This window comes from Bufo gargarizans, chromosome 2 (genome assembly GCF_014858855.1).
Source record: "Bufo gargarizans isolate SCDJY-AF-19 chromosome 2, ASM1485885v1, whole genome shotgun sequence".
In the NCBI taxonomy this organism is placed as follows: Eukaryota; Metazoa; Chordata; class Amphibia; order Anura; family Bufonidae; genus Bufo; species Bufo gargarizans.
Window position 1 is genome coordinate 295,889,606 of NC_058081.1, and position 19,789 is coordinate 295,909,394.

Consider the following 19,789-nt stretch of genomic DNA (forward strand, 5'->3'; position numbering starts at 1 on the left):
ATGCTAGTCTATGTCCCTAGCTAAGTGCTATTATCAAGAATTATACGAGGGTGATACTCCATCTCACAATAATGTTGAGTACTAATTCCCCCCTTTATTACTATTGGAGCAGAAGAGCTCTAGTTTTCAAGGTTTGCATATCCGTTTTATGTTTTGTTCTTAAATTTATGTTTCATTCCGTTTTTTGGTCATATGACAGGTATTATTAGATATCTACGCTACATTCTCAAAGGAGGAGGGGGCTTCTCTGGAACTTCACTGCTCTGCCTTGGAAAGTTAAGTACTTACAATGGCTAGTCACACAGGTCATACTAAAACCTCAAAGCTGTACACTATTACACATCCCATTGATAGATGGCTGACTTGTGCATAGCATCATTTAATGTTAAGGGTTTTCACGCCCCATCTAAACGCAGTCAAATATTCACTTATATGAAAAAATAAAAATGTTTAGTCCTGATTCTTCAGGAGACACATGTCAAATTCAACAAATATCCTAGCCTCTCCAGATCATTATTCCCACAAGGGTACTACAGTGGCTCAAATTCTGCTGCCTCCAAAGGCGTGAGCATCGGATTCCAGAGGGGCCTTCCTTTCACATATATATCACACATCCAAGATGTGGAGGGCAGATATATTCTGCTAAAGGGAACTATTGCTAATCAAATATACACTTTTGAAAATTTATATGCGCCCAATGTTAATCAGGTGTCGTGGTTGGACGAGGTACTGTCTCTTTTGGAAACGTATAAGGAAGGTGTGGTAGTGCTTGGAGGAGACTTAAATATTACATTAGATCCTATATTTGACTCTACATCCAAGAAATCTGTGATATCTACCAAAGCACTTAGAGATCTTAAGAACAAATTCCAACAAAGGCTATTTTCGATGTTTGGCGTCTTCTCAATACTGCCATGCAGGACTACACCTTCTTCTCCTCTCCTCATAGTTCGTACCATAGACTGGATTATATATTTTTGTCTAAAGAACACTTACACTTATGTACTCGTGCTTATATAGGAAATGTGTTCCTCTCTGACCACGCATCTGTGTTTACTACTATCTTAGCCCCCTCACTAGAACCCAGAGAATTTAGATGGAGATTAAATGAACAACTTATATCTACAGAAGAGAACATAAAGAACGTCCAAGCTTTCCTAGAAGAATTTTTTGCCCTTAACTCCCTCCCCGAGACATCTTCCCATATACTGTGGGACTCCCATAAGGCATACATAAGGGGTCAATTTATTTAGCATGGGGTCCAAAAAAATAATAATATACAGTACAGACCAAAAGTTTGGACACACCTTCTCATTCAAAGAGTTTTCTTTATTTTCATGACTATGAAAATTGTAGATTCACACTGAAGGCATCAAAACTATGAATTAACACATGTGGAATTATATACATAACAAAAAAGTGTGAAACAACTGAAAATATGTCATATTCTAGGTTCTTCAAAATAGCGACCTTTTGCTTTGATTACTGCTTTGCACACTCTTGGCATTCTCTTGATGAGCTTCAAGAGGATAGTCACCTGAAATGGTCTTCCAACAGTCTTGAAGGAGTTCCCAGAGATGCTTATTACTTGTTGGCCCTTTTGCCTTCACTCTGCGGTCCAGCTCACCCCAAACCATCTCGATTGGGTTCAGGTCCGGTGACTGTGGAGGCCAGGTCATGTGGCGCAGCACCCCATCACTCTCCTTCATGGTCAAATAGCCCTTACACAGCCTGGAGGTGTGTTTGGGGTCATTGTCCTGTTGAAAATAAATAATGGTCCAACTAAACGCAAACCGGTTGGAATAGCATGCCGCTGCAAGATGCTTTGTTAGCCATGCTGGTTCAGTATGCCTTCAATTTTGAATAAATCCCAAACAGTGTCACCAGCAAAGCACCCCCACACCATCACACCTCCTCCTCCATGCTTCACGGCGGAACCAGGCATGTAGAGTCCATCCGTTCACCTTTTCTGCATCGCACAAAGACATGGTGGTTGGAACCAAAGATCTCAAATTTTGACTCATCAGACCAAAGCACAGATTTCCACTGGTCTAATGTCCATTCCTTGTGTTCTTTAGCCCAAACAAGTCTCTTCTGCTTGTTGCCTGTCCTTAGCAGTGGTTTCCTAGCAGATATTCTACCATGAAGGCCTGATTCACACAGTCTCCTCTTAACAGTTGTTCTAGAGATGTGTCTGCTGCTAGAACTCTGTGTGGCATTGACCTGGTCTCTAATCTGAGCTGCTGTTAACCTGCGATTTCTGAGGCTGGTGACTCGGATGAACTTATCTTCCGCAGCAGAGGTGACTCTTGGTCTTCCTTTCCTGTGGCGGTCCGCATGTGAGCCAGTTTCTTTGTAGCGCTTGATGGTTTTTGTGACTGCACTTGGGGACACTTTCAAAGTTTTCCCAATTTTTCGGACTGACTGACCTTCATTTCTTAAGGTAATGATGGTCTTCCTTTCCTGTGGCGGTCCGCATGTGAGCCAGTTTCTTTGTAGCGCTTGATGGTTTTTGTGACTGCACTTGGGGACACTTTCAAAGTTTTCCCAATTTTTCGGACTGACTGACCTTCATTTCTTAAGGTAATGATGGCCACTCGTTTTTTCTTTACTTCTATCAGTCTATTCAGTAGGACTATCAGCTGTGTATCCACCTGACTTCTCCACAACGCAACTGATGGTCCCAACCCCATTTATAAGGCAAGAAATCCCACTTATTAAACCTGACAGGGCACACCTGTGAAGTGAAAACCATTTCAGGTGACTACCTCTTGAAGCTCATCAAGAGAATGCCAAGAGTGTGCAAAGCAGTAATCAAAGCAAAAGGTGGCTACTTTGAAGAACCTAGAATATGACATATTTTCAGTTGTTTCACACTTTTTTGTTATGTATATAATTCCACATGTGTTAATTCATAGTTTTGAAGTTTGAAGCCTTCAATGTGAATCTACAATTTTCATAATCATGAAAATAAAGAAAACTCTTTGAATGAGAAGGTTTGTCCAAACTTTTGGTCTGTACTGTATATATTAGTTGACGAGCTTCTATCCCAGATCCAGTGGTTAGAAAATATTAAAAAAAAAAAATCCTTATTGAAAGCCGATCTCACTGAACCCACTGAACTGAGAAATACTATAAAAAATCTGCTTAACACAACATCAGCAAAATATTATCTCCATGCGCAATTTAAATACTACGCACATGGAGATAAAGCATCTAAATTTATGATGCAGCATATTAAGCAGAGGAACTCCCACAACTATATACATAAGATCAAGGTCCCTAACAAAGGAGACGTACTTACCACCCCAAAAATAGCTAAACAATTTCAAAAATGTTATTACTCCCTTTATAACATTAAAGAAGCGGAGAAAGAAACTAATCCCCTATCTCCCCCTCCCCCAGAAGAATCGATAACTTAATTTATTAATTCCCTCTCCTTACCAGTCTTATCTGATAATTCATTCCCAAACTCTTCAAGCCCCCTTCACAACAGAAGAAATAATGACAGCAATTAAACAACTTCCCAATAGGAAAAGCCCAGGGCCAGATGGCTTCCCAGTCTTATACTATTGAACTTTTCGCAACACATTTGGACCACATCTTCTCCCATTATTCAACAGCGCCCTGTCTGGTGTCCCATTAACTGCGGACATGACTAGACCACATATTACATTGATCCCGAAAGAGGGGAAGGATAGTTCCCAATGTGCTAATTACCGCCCAATCTCCCTGTTAAATTTTGATTTAAAGTTATTAGCTAAAATGTTAGCCACACGCCTGTACAATTTTCTTCCATTTTTGATTAAAAGAGACCAGGTAGGCTTTGTTCGTGGTCGGGAGGGCAGAGATAATACCGCCAGAGTCTTGAATGCCATCTATTATAAAAAAAGTCTAAACGCTTTCTAGTCCTGCTTAGCACGGACGCAGAAAATGCCTTTGATAGGGTCAGTTGGGAATACATGAGGAAAGTTCTCGAGGCATTTAAATTTCCGGACCCATTTATTAAAGCCATCTTATCCCTATATACCCATGCCTCAGCTTCTATTATAAATAACACTTTATCTCCGTCTTTTCCTATCTACAATGGCACCAGACAGGGCTGCCCGTTATCTCCACTAATATTCGTCCTGGTCATGGAAACCCTGATCCAGACGATCAGAAGTGAGAATCGATTTAAGGCATTAGAATGGGTCAACAGGAACATAAAGTGGCTGCATTTGCAGATGACCTGCTTATACTAAATACTAATCCAGCTAAAGCTTTTTCACTGATTTACAAGATACTAGAGCAGTTAAGTCTCCACTCTAACTTTAAAATTAACATGAGTAAGTCCCACATTCTCAGTATAAACCTCCTATCCCCAATTAGAGATACTATGAAAGCTAATTCTCCATTTAACTGGGACTCCCGTATATTACTTACCTAAGAGTTAAGATTGGACCAGATCCAACATCAATTTTTAGTATGAATTTTACTCCTCTCCTTCAATCAATCTCTGACCAACTTTCCATGTTCTGGCCTCTATTGCACAGTCAGTATTTGGTCAATTTTTTTTGCATCAGTATTTGATCAGTATTGGTAAGACAAAAACAGGAGTGGGTCCAAAACAGAGATAACATGTGATGGAAATATTTGCATGTGTTCTGTGCTTTCGACCCACTTCTGTTTTTTGCTTCCAATTTATGATCAAATCCTGATGCAAAATACTGGCTGCGTGATAGAGGCCTTCTTGATGCTCAAACGACAGAAGGTGCTTCTTTTGTTATTTTTCTCTTCTTCTGATTGTCAACACAAACATACAGGGGCATTAGTTTCCCCATAACAGGGTGGAAACAGCATGAAGAGTCACAATAGTGGTGGTTTCTTCAGTAGGCAGGTGAAGAAAAGTGCTGATCAGAGACTCGAGACTTAAGTTGCTGCTGATGGAGCTGCTCCTACCCCCTCCCTCCCATCCAGCTCTCATGGCAGCGGCACGTGAGCTCAGACTGTTCCCCCCTGTTAGAACTTCGTAAAGATGGGCGATGGTGCTTGCAGGCAGCGACCAACTGAATGCAAAGGATGTCTTGATAGTAGCTCAGTATTTAATCCATCTCAGAAATGTAAAAAAGGCCCCCATTTTGGACCGGTAGTGAGGGTCTAACATTGTGGAAAGCCAGCAATCATCCCTCTGCCAAATAGTAATAATGTGGCTGTCACTACGAAAGCAACTCAGCATGCATCTGGTCATTTGCGCAAGGGACTCAGAGGGACTCCCTGATTTCATCTCCACACCATACTTCCCCAGTATTTTGGGGTCATCTGCGTCGTCCTCATGCTCCTTCTTCTCCTCTCCTGTTACTTGGGCAGATAAACCACCTAGTTCTGTATAGAATTCCTGGGAGTTCATGTCCTCCTGTGCCAGTTCAGTCTCCACAGGGCTCAGGTGGACATGAGGTGTAGGCGTCATGTCTTCTATCCCTTTAATAGTTGGATTTATCAGCATCCACTCCAGGACGTGAAGGAGTGGAATGACATCATTCATCCCGTAGTCCTGGTGACTGACAAATAAAGTGACCTCCTCATAGAGCCTGAGAAAATGGCAGGTGTAACGCATGAGCTGCCACTGTATAACGTCAAAGTTACACCGCAGAGTAGTCTACATCATCAAGAAATCTGTCATGGGTTTCCTCTGTTTTTACAGTCGGTCCAACATGTGAAGGGTGAAGTTCTGTTGTATGGAAACATTGCATATGAAATGATGTAGGGGAACAAGATTCTGCCATTGCAGCTCAAGGAGGGCATGTTTTGCATGATAAGAGTGTCTGAAGTGCATGCACAGTTTCCTGGCCATTTTCAAGACATCTTGAAGTTGGGTGGAAGACTTAAGAAGCTGGGTGACAACTAGATTGGTAAAGATTAGGGATGAGCGAACTCGAACTGTATAGTTCGGGTTCGTACCGAATTTTGGGGTGTCCGTGACACGGACCCGAACCCGGACATTTTCGTAAAAGTCCGGGTTCGGGTTCGGTGTTCGTCGCTTTCTTCGCGCTTTTGTGACGCTTTCTTGGCGCTTTTTGAAAGGCTGCAAAGCAGCCAATCAACAAGCGTCATACTACTTGCCCCAAGAGGCCATCACAGCCATGCCTACTATTGGCATGGCTGTGATTGGCCAGAGCACCATGTGACCCAGCCTCTATTTAAGCTGGAGTCACATAGCGCCGCCCGTCACTCTGCTCTGATTAGCGTAGGGAGAGGTTGCGGCTGCGACAGTAGGGCGAGATTAGGCAGATTAACTCCTCCAAAGGACTTGATTAACTGATCGATCTGCAGCTGTGGATCATTGAGCTGCTGATCCTCAATTGCTCACTGTTTTTAGGCTGCACAGACCGTTTGTCAGTCACATTTTTCTGGGGTGATCGGCGGCCATTTTGTGTCTTGTGGTGCGCCAGCACAAGCTGCGACCAAGTGCATTTAACCCTCAATGGTGTGGTTGTTTTTTGGCTAAAGCCTACATCAGGGTGAAGCTGTCACACCAAGTGCATTTAACCAGCAATAGTCTGTTCATTTTTTGGCCATATACAAAATCAGGGGCAAGCTGCGCCTGTCACCAAGTGCATTTAACCCTCAATGGTGTGGTTGTTTTTTGGCTAAAGCCTACATCAGGGTGAAGCTGTCACACCAAGTGCATTTAACCAGCAATAGTCTGTTCATTTTTTGGCCATATACTAAATCAGGGGCAAGCTGCGCCTGTCACCAAGTGCATTTAACCCTCAATGGTGTGGTTGTTTTTTGGCTAAAGCCTACATCAGGGTGAAGCTGTCACACCAAGTGCATTTAACCAGCAATAGTCTGTTTATTTTTTGGCCATATCCCAGTCTAATTCTGTCACTAAATCCATACCGGTCACCCAGCGCCTAAATACTAGGCCTCAAATTTATATCCAGCTAAATCTGTCCCTAGTGCTGTAGCTGGGCGAGTTATTTAGTGTCCGTTCAAGCACATTTCTTGTTCTGGGTTGAAATACAATTCCCAATTTAGCAATTTCATAATTTAGTGGTTTCTGCTATATCAGAGCTATTTGAAATCTATCCCTAAAAGGGTATATAATATTCAAGGTGCACATTGGGTCATTCAGAATAACTTCACACACACCCGCTACTGTGTATTTCCAAGTCTAATTCTGGCACTAAACCCATACCTGTCACCCAGCGCCTAAATACTAGGCCTCAAATTTATATCCCGCTAAATCTGTCCTTAGTGCTGTAGCTGGGCGAGTTATTTAGTGTCCGTTCAAGCACATTTCTTGTTCTGGGTTGAAATACAATTCCCAATTTAGCAATTTCATAATTTAGTGGTTTCTGCTATATCAGAGCTATTTGAAATCTATCCCTAAAAGGGTATATAATATTCAAGGTGCACATTGGGTCATTCAGAATAACTTCACACACCCGCTACTGTGCATTTCCAAATCTAATTCTGTCACTAAACCCATACCTGTCACCCAGCGCCTAAATACTAGGCCTCAAATTTATATCCCGCTAAATCTCTCGTTACCGCTGTCCTGTTGTGGCTGGGAAAGTTATTTAGTGTCCGTCAAAGCACATTTTTTGTTCTGGGTTGAAATACAATTCCCAATTTAGCAATTTCATAATTTAGTCGTTTCTGCTATATCAGAGCTATTTGAAATCTATCCCTAAAAGGGTAGATCATATTGAAGGTGCACATAGGGTCATTCAGAATAACTTCACACACACGCTTCTGTGCATTTCCAAGTCTAATTCTGTCACTAAATCCATACCGGTCACCCAGCGCCTAAATACTAGGCCTCAAATTTATATCCCGCTGAATTTGAATACAATACATTGGGCCAAATAATATATTTGTTGTTGTGGTGAACCATAACAATGAGAAAAACATCTAGTAAGGGACGCGGACGTGGACATGGTCGTGGACATGGTCGGACATGGTGGGTGACGTGAAGCCTCATTCTCTGCTATGACATGCAGACTGATTCTCTGCTGTCATGAAGCCAGATTGTCTGTTACGGGACCTCTCTGCTCTGCCTGTGTGCTAGGCCTAAATATATGCCAATGGACTGTTGCAGTGGTGGGTGACGTGAAGCCTCATTCTCTGCTATGACATGCAGACTGATTCTCTGCTGACATGAAGCCAGATTGTCTGTTACGGGACCTCTCTGCTCTGCCTGTGTGCTAGGCCTAAATATATGCCAATGGACTGTTGCAGTGGTGGGTGACGTGAAGCCTCATTCTCTGCTATGACATGCAGACTGATTCTCTGCTGTCATGAAGCCAGATTGTCTGTTACGGGACCTCTCTGCTCTGCCTGTGTGCTAGGCCTAAATATATGCCAATGGACTGTTGCAGTGGTGGGTGACGTGAAGCCTCATTCTCTGCTATGACATGCAGACTGATTCTCTGCTGTCATGAAGACAGATTCTCTGTTACGGGACCTCCCTCCTCTGCCTGGGTGCTGGGCCTAAATATATGCCAATGGACTGTTGCAGTGGTGGCTGACGTGAAGCCTCATTCTCTGCTATGACATGCAGACTAATTCTCTGCTGACATGAAGACAGATTCTCTGTTACGGGACCTCTCTCCTCTGCCTGGGTGCCGGGGCCTAAATATCTGAGAATGGACTGTTCCAGTGGTGGGTGACGGGAAGCCAGATTCTCTGCTATGGAACCTCTCTCCAATTGATTTTGGTTAATTTTTATTTATTTAATTTTTATTTTAATTCATTTCCCTATCCACATTTGTTTGCAGGGGATTTACCTACATGTTGCTGCCTTTTGCAGCCCTCTAGCTCTTTCCTGGGCTGTTTTACAGCCTTTTTAGTGCCGAAAAGTTCGGGTCCCCATTGACTTCAATGGGGTTCGGGTTCGGGACGAAGTTCGGATCGGGTTCGGATCCCGAACCCGAACATTTCCGGGATGTTCGGCCGAACTTCTCGAACCCGAACATCCAGGTGTTCGCTCAACTCTAGTAAAGATGTGTGCCATGCAGGGAACATGAGTCAGCCCTCCCTGATGCAGCGCAGATAGAATATTCTTCCTATTTCCATGGTTCCTGTCTCCAGTTGACGAGGAGACAGTCAGAATTTGATTTCTTGATTAATGATGTGGAGCCAGGGGTGGATTGGCCATAGACCTTACAGGGAAATTTGCCTGTGGGCTGATGCCCAGGTGTCCACCCAAGTCCCCCTCTTTGCTGCTGGCTGGATAGATAAAGAGCTCTTAGTGGTACCAATGTACTCATGTACCTAGGTACTCATGTATTCAGCCAGTCCCCGCACACGTCCTCCTCAATTCAACTATGGCCTGCATCTCACTTCCAAAGCCCCCTGCTCCATATCTTAATCAGAGACAACTGAAGGAGGAGAAGAAAAGAAAATGGAAGCTATTGATGGACACCACAGAGGTAAAGATTTGTTGCAATATATTGTGCTGCACTGTGGTATATGGTATTTTGCGCTATGGTATTGCTAATCCCTCTTACTTATGTTTCTCTGCCTCTGGTCAATTTAGACACTCTTACAAAATGGGACCACCTTTAAGCTTTTTTTCCAGGGCCACTTTAAGTTCCCAATCTGCCGCTGTGTGGAGCAGTTCTTCCCCAGTGTGACTCCATTTGCCCAGGCTGATCAGGTGCAGAACCACATGACAACGTTCAGCTTTACATAGGTGGTATGTTAGTGGACTATTCTGAACTATGCCTACTTTGGAGGCTGAAGACAAGGTGAAGGAGATGGAGATAGGGGACGGTAGACATTGGCACAGATATCCTGCAATTGCAATGCGAAAGCGGCATTACCATCACGTGGCCAAGTTGCTGGTGTGCCTGGGCCATCACCACATTTACTTAGTGCACTGTTAAGGACATATATTGTCCTTGGCCATAGTTAAAGCTCCACCCTTTAGCGCTGGCATAAACTGTACCAGGTTGGAACAGATTTTTTTGAGAAGTAATGATGGCTTGGGACTCTCCAGCTTGGTTTGGCACAAGCCATCAGTTCTCTGAAATGTTCAAAGTCCACGATATGGAAACGGAGGGACTGTAGTACCAGCAACTTGGCCAGGTGCACCTTCAGTTTCTGCTCTGTTGGATGAATGTATGCATACTGTTGTCTCTCTGCAATTGCTTTGGTGATTGATTTCTGGGGATACAGGTGACAAGGAGTAGGAGGAGCATCAGGAGCAATAGACAAAGGAAAGGAATGACAGCTTCCTTCTACTGAGATTGAGGAGCCCTAACTGCTGCAGAAGGTGTGCGGGCCGATTGTAGATGCAGCGGTTGCTGTGTCAGGATTTACCACTACATTAGTGCCATGGTTTCCCAGGCCACATTATGGTGATGCTCCATGTCTTGACGCAGGGCATTGGTGCCAACATTAGCACCCTAACTGTGCTTCACCTTCTGCTCTCATATCCTACATACCACAATGCTAACATCCTCCAGCGAAAATGTACACACTGCCGAATATGGCATTTACCCCCACCACTCCATGTTCACTGCCTACTGCTGCCTTTATGAACCTGTGCACCGCTAGTTGTTTCCTGACAGGTAGGCTCCTGAGTAGCATATGGTCTACTCCGGGCACGTTTGGCTCCAGATCTCCCACCTCTTCCACCTTGCTGGCTCATCGGCATGCTGCCACCCTGCTGCTGTCCTATGGGCCTCCTGCAACAATAATATATTAGACCCCTTAGCCAATGTAATGGAGTATTCCTTTGGAATTGAATTACAGTTAGTCAACTGACTATTAAACGCCTTTATTTTACATGTGCTTTCTTCAGTTAAAACGGACTTTTATTTCTTTAATTATTTTTAATATATACATGAAAATAAAAATGTGAGATGAAACTTCTCAGTAGTTGACACAGTTATACCATTGCACTAGTATATATATACTGCCTGTCCCAAAAAAATAGTCAAAACCCCCCAAAAAGGTCACCCACTCTAATATTTCATTGGACCGCCTTTAGCTTTTATTAAGGCATGCATTCGCTGTGGCATTGTTACGATAAGCTTCTGCAATGTCACAAGATTTATTTCCATTTAGTGTTGCATTCATTTTTCACCAAGATCTTGCATTGATGATGGTAGAGTCTGACTGCTGCGCAAAGCCTTCTCCAGCACATCCCAAAGATTCTCAATGGGGTTAAGGTCTGAACTCTGTGGTGGCCAATCCATGTGTGAAAATGATGTCTCATGCTTCCTGAACCACTCTTTCACAATTTGAGCCCAATGAATCCTGGCATTGTCATCTTGGAATATGCCCCTGTCATCAGGGAAGAAAAAAAAAACAAAGATGGAATAACCTGGTCATTCAGTATGGTCATTTAGTCAGCTGACCTTATTCTTGGAGCACATACTGTTGCTGAACCTAGACCTGACCAACTGAAGCAACCCCAGATCATAGCACTGCCCCCACAGGCTTGTACAGTAGGCACTAGGCATGATGTGTGCATCACTTCATCTGCCTCTCTTCTAACCCTGATGCGCCCATCACTATGGAACAGGGTAAATCTGGACTCATCAGACCACATGACCTTCTTCCATTGCTCCAGAGTCCAATCTTTATGCTCCCTAGCAAATTGAAGCCTTTTTTCTGGTTTGCCTCACTGATTAGTGGTTTTCTTATGGCTACACAGCTGTTCAGTCCCAATCCCTTGAGTTCCCTTCACATAGTGCATGTGGGAATGCTCTTATTTTCACTATTAAACATTGCCCTGAGTTCTACTGTTGTTTTTCTTCGATTAGATTTCACCAAATGTTTAAGTGATCGCCGATCAGGCTCATTCAGGATTTTTTCCCTGCCACATTTTTTCCTCTAATACGATAGGTCCCCACTTTTTTTAAAATTGCGCTATACAGTTCTTAACCCAATTTTAGTAGTTTCTGCAATCTCCTTAGCTGTTTTCTCTGCTTAATGCATGCCAATGATTTGACCCTTCTCAAACAGAATAACATCATTTCTACGACCACGAGATGTGTCTTTCAACATGGTTGTTTAAGAAATGAGAAGCAACTCATTGCACCAGTTGGGGTTAAATAACTTATTGCCAGCTGAAAGATAATCACCCATGCAGTAATTATCCAATAGGAGGCTTATAACTGTTTGCTTAGTTAAATCTAGGTGGCAACTTTTTTTTTTTTTAAAGGCAGTGTATATACATATATATATATATATATATATATATATATATATATATATATAACTTCGAGAAAATAGGACTGCACTCCAGATTAAAAGTGAAAATAGTGAGCTTTTATTAACCCATAATATGGCAACCTTGCTCACAAGAGCCTTCTTCCAGCATAGAAACACTGAAAATGGGAACATATAAAGGCATATCTCAAGTGTCTAACCAATCACAGTTTGATTACAATCATGATTAAATTGAATACATCAGATACATATACAAAAAATAAACAAAGTGCATGTGCATAAAGTGACATGTGCTAAGAAATCAACAATACAAGATCGAAGTCCCTGTTCGTTGATCACATAAATATATAATATAGGTAATTTCCAAATACATGCCGTATATGCCGGCGTATAAGACGACCCCCAACTTCTACACTGAAAATATAGAGTTTGGGATATACTTGCCGTATAAGACTACCCCTTTTTCAACACACAGCAGTACATTACTGCATCCCACCACCATCCCTGGGTACCTCTGCCATCCCTGAAACCCACCACCATCCCTGGGTACCACTGCCATCCCTGCATCCCACCACCATCCCTAGATACCACTGCCATCCCTGCATCCCACCACCATCCCTAGGTACCACCGCCATCCCATGGTATCACCACCATCCCTGCATTCCACCACCTTCCTTGTCCTCCCTCCCTGCCTCCCAGACCCTAAACATGTGCCACCTATACCCTGAACATATTTTTGTTATGTTATTCTTCATATTCACATTCACATATGCACATCTGCGCCGCACTTAGATACGCCGCACGGAGATCTCGCACATGCGCAGGAGCGAGATGCGAGCGGCCGTGAGGATCCCGTGTATCCACGCTCGCCGCATGAAATCTCGCACATGCGTAGGAGCGAGATGCGAGCGGCCGGGAGGATGGAGGTACAAGGAGCATACAAAGTACAGAGCAGGGGGGAGGCAAACAAGGTACAGAGCAGGGGGCGGTATACAAGGTACAGCGCAGGGGGGGCATATGCCGTGGGTTACATCGCAGCTCTCAGCTGCTGGGGATACAAGGCAATAGCCCAGGCTCTCTCTGTTGATAATTCGGGCGTCCCGGCACTACAGCGCCCGCCATACCCGGCGTATAAGACGACCCCCCACTCTAGAAAATACTTTCTAGGGCTCAAAAGTAGTCTTATACGCCAGTATATACAGTATATAACATCCTTAATAAAGTGAATAAGTGTGTCAGAAGGAGATCATAGAAATTGCACCTCTGAATGGAATGGCGCCCGCATACACCATCACGCTTCATTGAGCGTCCCCATTCGTTCACTGCGCATGTCCAGATCCGCGTCATCCTATCAGTCATAGCGCTTTCATGTGACGCATGCACTCATCATAGTTACACTGAAACCGCCATTTTGCTGAAGGGCAACAATGCCCTGCAGTTTCTTAAAGGGCTTCTGTCAGCCCACTAAACCCTTTTTTTTTTGGGGTTAATATTAATCCCTACACTGCAAGCTCCCTGTACATATGCTAAATATTCATTTTTGTTCAGTAGATTTTGTTAAAAATCAAGTTTTATAATATGTAAATTACCTTGCTACCAGCAAGTAGGGCGGCTTCTTGCTGGTAGCAGCCGCATCCTCCTCTCATCATGACGCCCCCTCCGCTGTTTGATTGACAGGGCCAGGGAACCGGATCGTTATCTGCTGGCCCTGTTTGAATTCAAAATATCGCGCCTGCGCCGTACCTGTCTTTAATCGGCGCAGGCGCACTGAGAGGCGGCTGCTCTGTCGGCCGCTCCATCCTCAATGCGCCTGCGCCGATGACGTTATCGCATACACCCGGAAGAGAAGACGCCGGCATCGCTGGAAGGAGGCGGAGAGTCTGGATGACGTCGCTGGATGCTCGAATCAGGTAAGTATGTAGGTAATAAGCATGCTGCCACAAAAAACCACCAACGAAATGGGAATAAATAATAATAAATGATTTTATAAAAAGTACAATTATTAACACTATACCACCAACGATTATGAATAATAAGCACCTGCTCAGTAAATATACAGATACTTATATATGACACATATATAAATATCTGTATATATTTGTCAAATAGTATATATATATATATATATATATATATATATAAATATATATATATATATATATATGTATATATTTTTGTGTAAGTGATATATATCATTATATATGTTTCTTTGTGTATATATTACTATATATATATATATATATATGTTCACAGACAGGCATATATATACACATAGAAACAGATATAGAGATACACATAAATATATATCAATATATCTATATATATATATACATAGAGTAATTCAGATATATTATCATAAAGATACATATAGATAGAGTCGTGATAGATAGGCACAGGCACAGGTGGATAGGCACAGATGGACAGGCAGACATGGACACGCAGAGATGGACAGGCAGACATGGACAGGCAGACATGGACACGGAGAGATGGACACGCAGACATGGACACGCAGAGATGGACACGCAGAGATGGACAGGCAGACATGGACAGGGAGACATGGACACGCAGAGATGGACACGGAGAGATGGACAGGCAGACATGGACAGGGAGACATGGACACGCAGAGATGGACACGGAGAGATGGACACGGAGAGATGGACACGCAGACATGGACACGGAGAGATGGACACGCAGAGATTGACAGGCAGACATGGAGACGCAGAGATGGACACGCAGAGATGGACACAGAGAGATGGACACAGAGAGATGGACAGGCAGACATGGACACGCAGAGATGGACAGGAAGACATGGACACGCAGAGATGGACACGCAGAGATGGACAGGCAGAGATGGACACGGAGAGATGGACACGCAGACATAGATTTATCTATCTCTGTCTATGTATCTTTGTATATGTGTCTCTGTATCTCTCTCTGAGTCTCTGTATCTCTTTCTCTGTATCTATTTCTCTAAATCTCTCTCTCTGTCTCTGTCACGGAGAGATGGACACGAAGACATAGATCTATCTATCTATGTCTATCTATCTGTGTCTGTCTGTGTCTCTGTATCTCTGCCTCTGTATCTCTGCCTATGTATCGCTGCCTAGGTATCGCTGCCTGTCCATCTCTCCGTGTCCATCTCTGCGTGTCCATGTCTGCCTGTCCATCTCTGCCTGTCCATCTCTGCTTCTCCATCTCTGCGTCTCCATCTCTGCGTCTCCATCTCTGCCTGTCAATCTCTGCTTGTCCATCTCTGCTTGTCCATCTCTGCGTGTCCATCTCTGCGTGTCCATCTCTGCCTGTCTATCTCTGCGTCTCCATCTCTGCGTCTCCATCTCTGTGTCTCCATCTCTGCGTCTCCATCTCTGCGTGTCAATCTTTGCGTCTCCATCTCTGCGTCTCCATCTCTCCATGTCCATCTCTGCCTGTCCATGTCTGCGTGTCCATCTCTGCGTCTCAATCTCTGCGTCTCCATCTCTGCCTGTCCATCTCTGCGTGTCCATCTCTGCCTGTCCATCTCTGCGTGTCCATCTCTGCGTGTCCATCTCTGCGTGTCCATCTCTCCGTGTCCATGTCTGCGTGTCCATGTCTGCGTGTCCATCTCTCCGTGTCCATCTCTGCGTGTCCATCTCTGCGTGTCCATCTCTCCGTGTCCATGTCTGCCTGTCCATGTCTGCCTGTCCATGTCTGCGTGTCCATGTCTGCCTGTCCATTTCTGCCTGTCCATCTGTGCCTATCCACCTGTGCCTATCTATCACGTCTATCTATATGTATCTTTATGATAATATATCTGAATTACTCTATGTATATATATATATATATATATATATGTATATTTATATTTATGTGTATCTCTATATCTGTTTCTATGTGTATATATATATATGCCTGTCTGTGAACATATATATATATATATATATATATATACACACAAAGAAACATATAATGATATATATCACTTACACAAAAATATATACATATATATATATATATATACTATTTGACAAATATATACAGATATTTATATATGTGTCATATATAAGTATCTGTATATTTATTGAGCAGGTGCTTATTATTCATAATCGTTGGTGGTATAGTGTTAATAATTGTACTTTTTATAAAATCATTTATTATTATTTATTCCCATTTCGTTGGTGGTTTTTTGTGGCAGCATGCTTATTACCTACATACTTACCTGATTCGAGCATCCAGTGACGTCATCCAGACTCTCCGCCTCCTTCCAGCGATGCCGGCGTCTTCTCTTCCGGGTGTATGCGATAACGTCATCGGCGCAGGCGCATTGAGGATGGAGCGGCCGACAGAGCAGCCGCCTCTCAGTGCGCCTGCGCCGATTAAAGACAGGTACGGCGCAGGCGCGATATTTTGAATTCAAACAGGGCCAGCAGAGAACGATCCCGTTCCCTGGCCCTGTCAATCAAACAGCGGAGGGGGCGTCATGATGAGAGGAGGATGCGGCTGCTACCAGCAAGTAGCCGCCCTACTTGCTGGTAGCAAGGTAATTTACAGATTATAAAACTTGATTTTTAACAAAATCTACTGAACAAAAATGAATATTTAGCATATGTACAGGGAGCTTGCAGTGTAGGGATTAATATTAACCAAAAAAAAAAAACGGTTTAGTGGGCTGACAGAAGCCCTTTAAGTGTAACTCATAGATACCTTAATTGTGCAAGACGCTTTCCTCTACAATGTATCAAGCCGCGGTAGGTGCATCCTACATAGTACAGAATGTGGGGAAGGTTCCAGCTCTGCCGAGACGGATCCAACACACTAGGTCGCATGTGTCAGAGGGGGACACATCAATGTACCCCGCTGGCACCGCCAACCTCATTGCCGGTTATAACGCAGCCATAAGGGGGATTCTCCCTCAAAGGAAAGCATTACACAAGAATACTAGAATTTCATATCTGGAAATACACAGCGGGAAGACACAGATGTTGTTGCTCAGCACCATCATCATCAAAGAGGGCCAGTTCAAGGATCCCCATCCAATCTTTTAAAATTCAAAATGTGTTCTAAAAGGCAAAGAAAAACTAACAAATTAATTACAAATTAATTAATCTATTTCATATGAATTACAAATTTATATTATCAGTGATAATATAAATTTGTAATTCATATGAAATAGATTAATTAATTTGTAATTAATTTGTTAATTTTTCTTTGCCTTCCCCTCATCTGTACTATGTAGGACACCTACCGCGGCTTGATACATTGTAGAGGAAAGCGTCTTACACAATTAAGGTATCTATGAGTTACACTTAAGAAACTGCATTGTTGCCCTTCAGCAAAATGGCGGTTTCAGTGTAACTATGATGAGCGCATGCGTCACATGAAAGCGCTATGACTGATAGGATGACGCGGATCTGGACATGCACAGTGAACGAATGGGGACGCTCAATGAAGCGTGATGGTGTATGCGGGCGCCATTCCATCTAGAGGTGCGATTTCGATGATCTCCTTCTGACGCACTTATTCACTTTATTAAGGATGTTATATACATGCATTTGGAAATTACCTATATTATATATTTATGTGATCAACGAACGGGGACTTCGATCTTGTATTGTTGATCTCTTAGCACATGTCATTTTATGCACATGCACTTTGTTTATTTTTTGTATATGTATCTGATGTATTCAATTTAATCATGATTGTAATCACACTGTGATTGGTTAGACACTTGAGATATGCCTTTATATGTTCCCATTTTCTCTGTTTCTATGCTGGAAGAAGGCTCTTGTGAGCCGAAACGTCGCAAGGTTGCCATATTATGGGTGAATAAAAGCTCACTATTTTCACTTTTAATCTGGAGTGCAGTCCTATTTTCTCGAAGTTGTACTATTGGGGTACTGCCGCTGCCCTTGTGGACATTGCACCCGTTCCTTGGTTGGTGCTCCCGCTGGACTTTTTTTTACTATATATATATATTGTAAGAAGGAACAAGGAGCCGGATTTTTCCCTGAAGTGTCAGTTTTGTAATTGCAGGCTGACACTTCGGCTGTTAGTATGGCTGTAAAGCCGATCCAGGACGGTTCTTATTGGGAGCAGCCAAAGAGCAGGGTGGGTGGCTGTACCCCACGGTTCCAGGCCGGGTTTTGGTTTGGGATAAAAAGCCAGCCAGCCATCTCAGCTGAGTGGATTATCCTCCATCTGACAGTGGAGCTCTGTCAGTCTCAGTGTTGGAGCCTGAGAGTTTGGGCTGGGATTAAGGCCTGCTACATTGTTTGCGGACAAAAGCACGTGGACTACTACTTCATCCAAGGATTTATGTGATGCAGCCTGGTGTGAACAAACACCAGACTCAGGGTGACTGTTTGTCCTTGAACTTGTTATTTTGTCACTTTACGTCTGTATGAATAAAACACTGCACTGTTTAAGTTAAAGACGTTGGCATTGCCTCTGTACTGCATCCGCAAGCCTGACTACAAGAGCAAGTCCCCTCTATAATTTTCTACAATTTTCATAGTCATGAAAATAATGAAAACTCTTTGAATGAGAAGGTGTGTCCAAACTTTTGGTCTTTACTGTATATATATATATATATATATATATATGAAAACTCTTTGAATGAGAAGGTGTGTCCAAACTTTTGGTCTTTACTGTATATATATATATATATATATATATATATATACAGTAAAGACCAAAAGTTTGGACACACCTTCTCATTCAAAGAGTTTTCATTATTTTCATGACTATGAAAATTGTAGATTCACACTGAAGGCATCAAAACTATGAATTAACACATGTGGAATTATATACATAACAAAAAAGTGTGAAACAACTGAAAATATGTCATATTCTAGGTTCTTCAAAGTAGCCACCTTTTGCTTTGATTACTGCTTTGCACACTCGGCATTCTCTTGATGAGCTTCAAGAGGTAGTCATCTGAAATGGTCTTCCAACAGTCTTGAAGGAGTTCCCAGAGATGCTTAGCACTTGTTGGCCCTTTTGCCTTCACTCTGCGGTCCAGCTCACCCCAAACCATCTCGATTGGGTTCAGGTTCCGGTGACTGTGGAGGCCAGGTCATATGGCGCAGCACCCCATCACTCTCCTTCATGGTCAAATAGCCCTTACACAGCCTGGAGGTGTGTTTGGGGTCATTGTCCTGTTGAAAAATAAATGATGGTCCAACTAAACGCAAACCAGATGGAATAGCATGCCGCTGCAAGATGCTGTGGTAGCCATGCTGGTTCAGTATGCCTTCAATTTTGAATAAATCCCCAACAGTGTCACCAGCAAAGCACCCCCACACCATCACACCTCCTCCTTCATGCTTCACGGTGGGAACCAGGCTGTAGAGTCCATCCGTTCACCTTTTCTGCGTCGCACAAAGACCCGGTGGTTAGAACCAAAGATCTCAAATTTGGACTCATCAGACCAAAGCACAGATTTCCACTGGTCTAATGTCCATTCCTTGTGTTCTTTAGCCCAAACAAGTCTCTTCTGCTTGTTGCCTGTCCTTAGCAGTGGTTTCCTAGCAGATATTCTACCATGAAGGCCTGATTCACACAGTCTCCTCTTAACAGTTGTTCTAGAGATGTGTCTGCTGCTAGAACTTTGTGTGGCATTGACCTGGTCTCTAATCTGAGC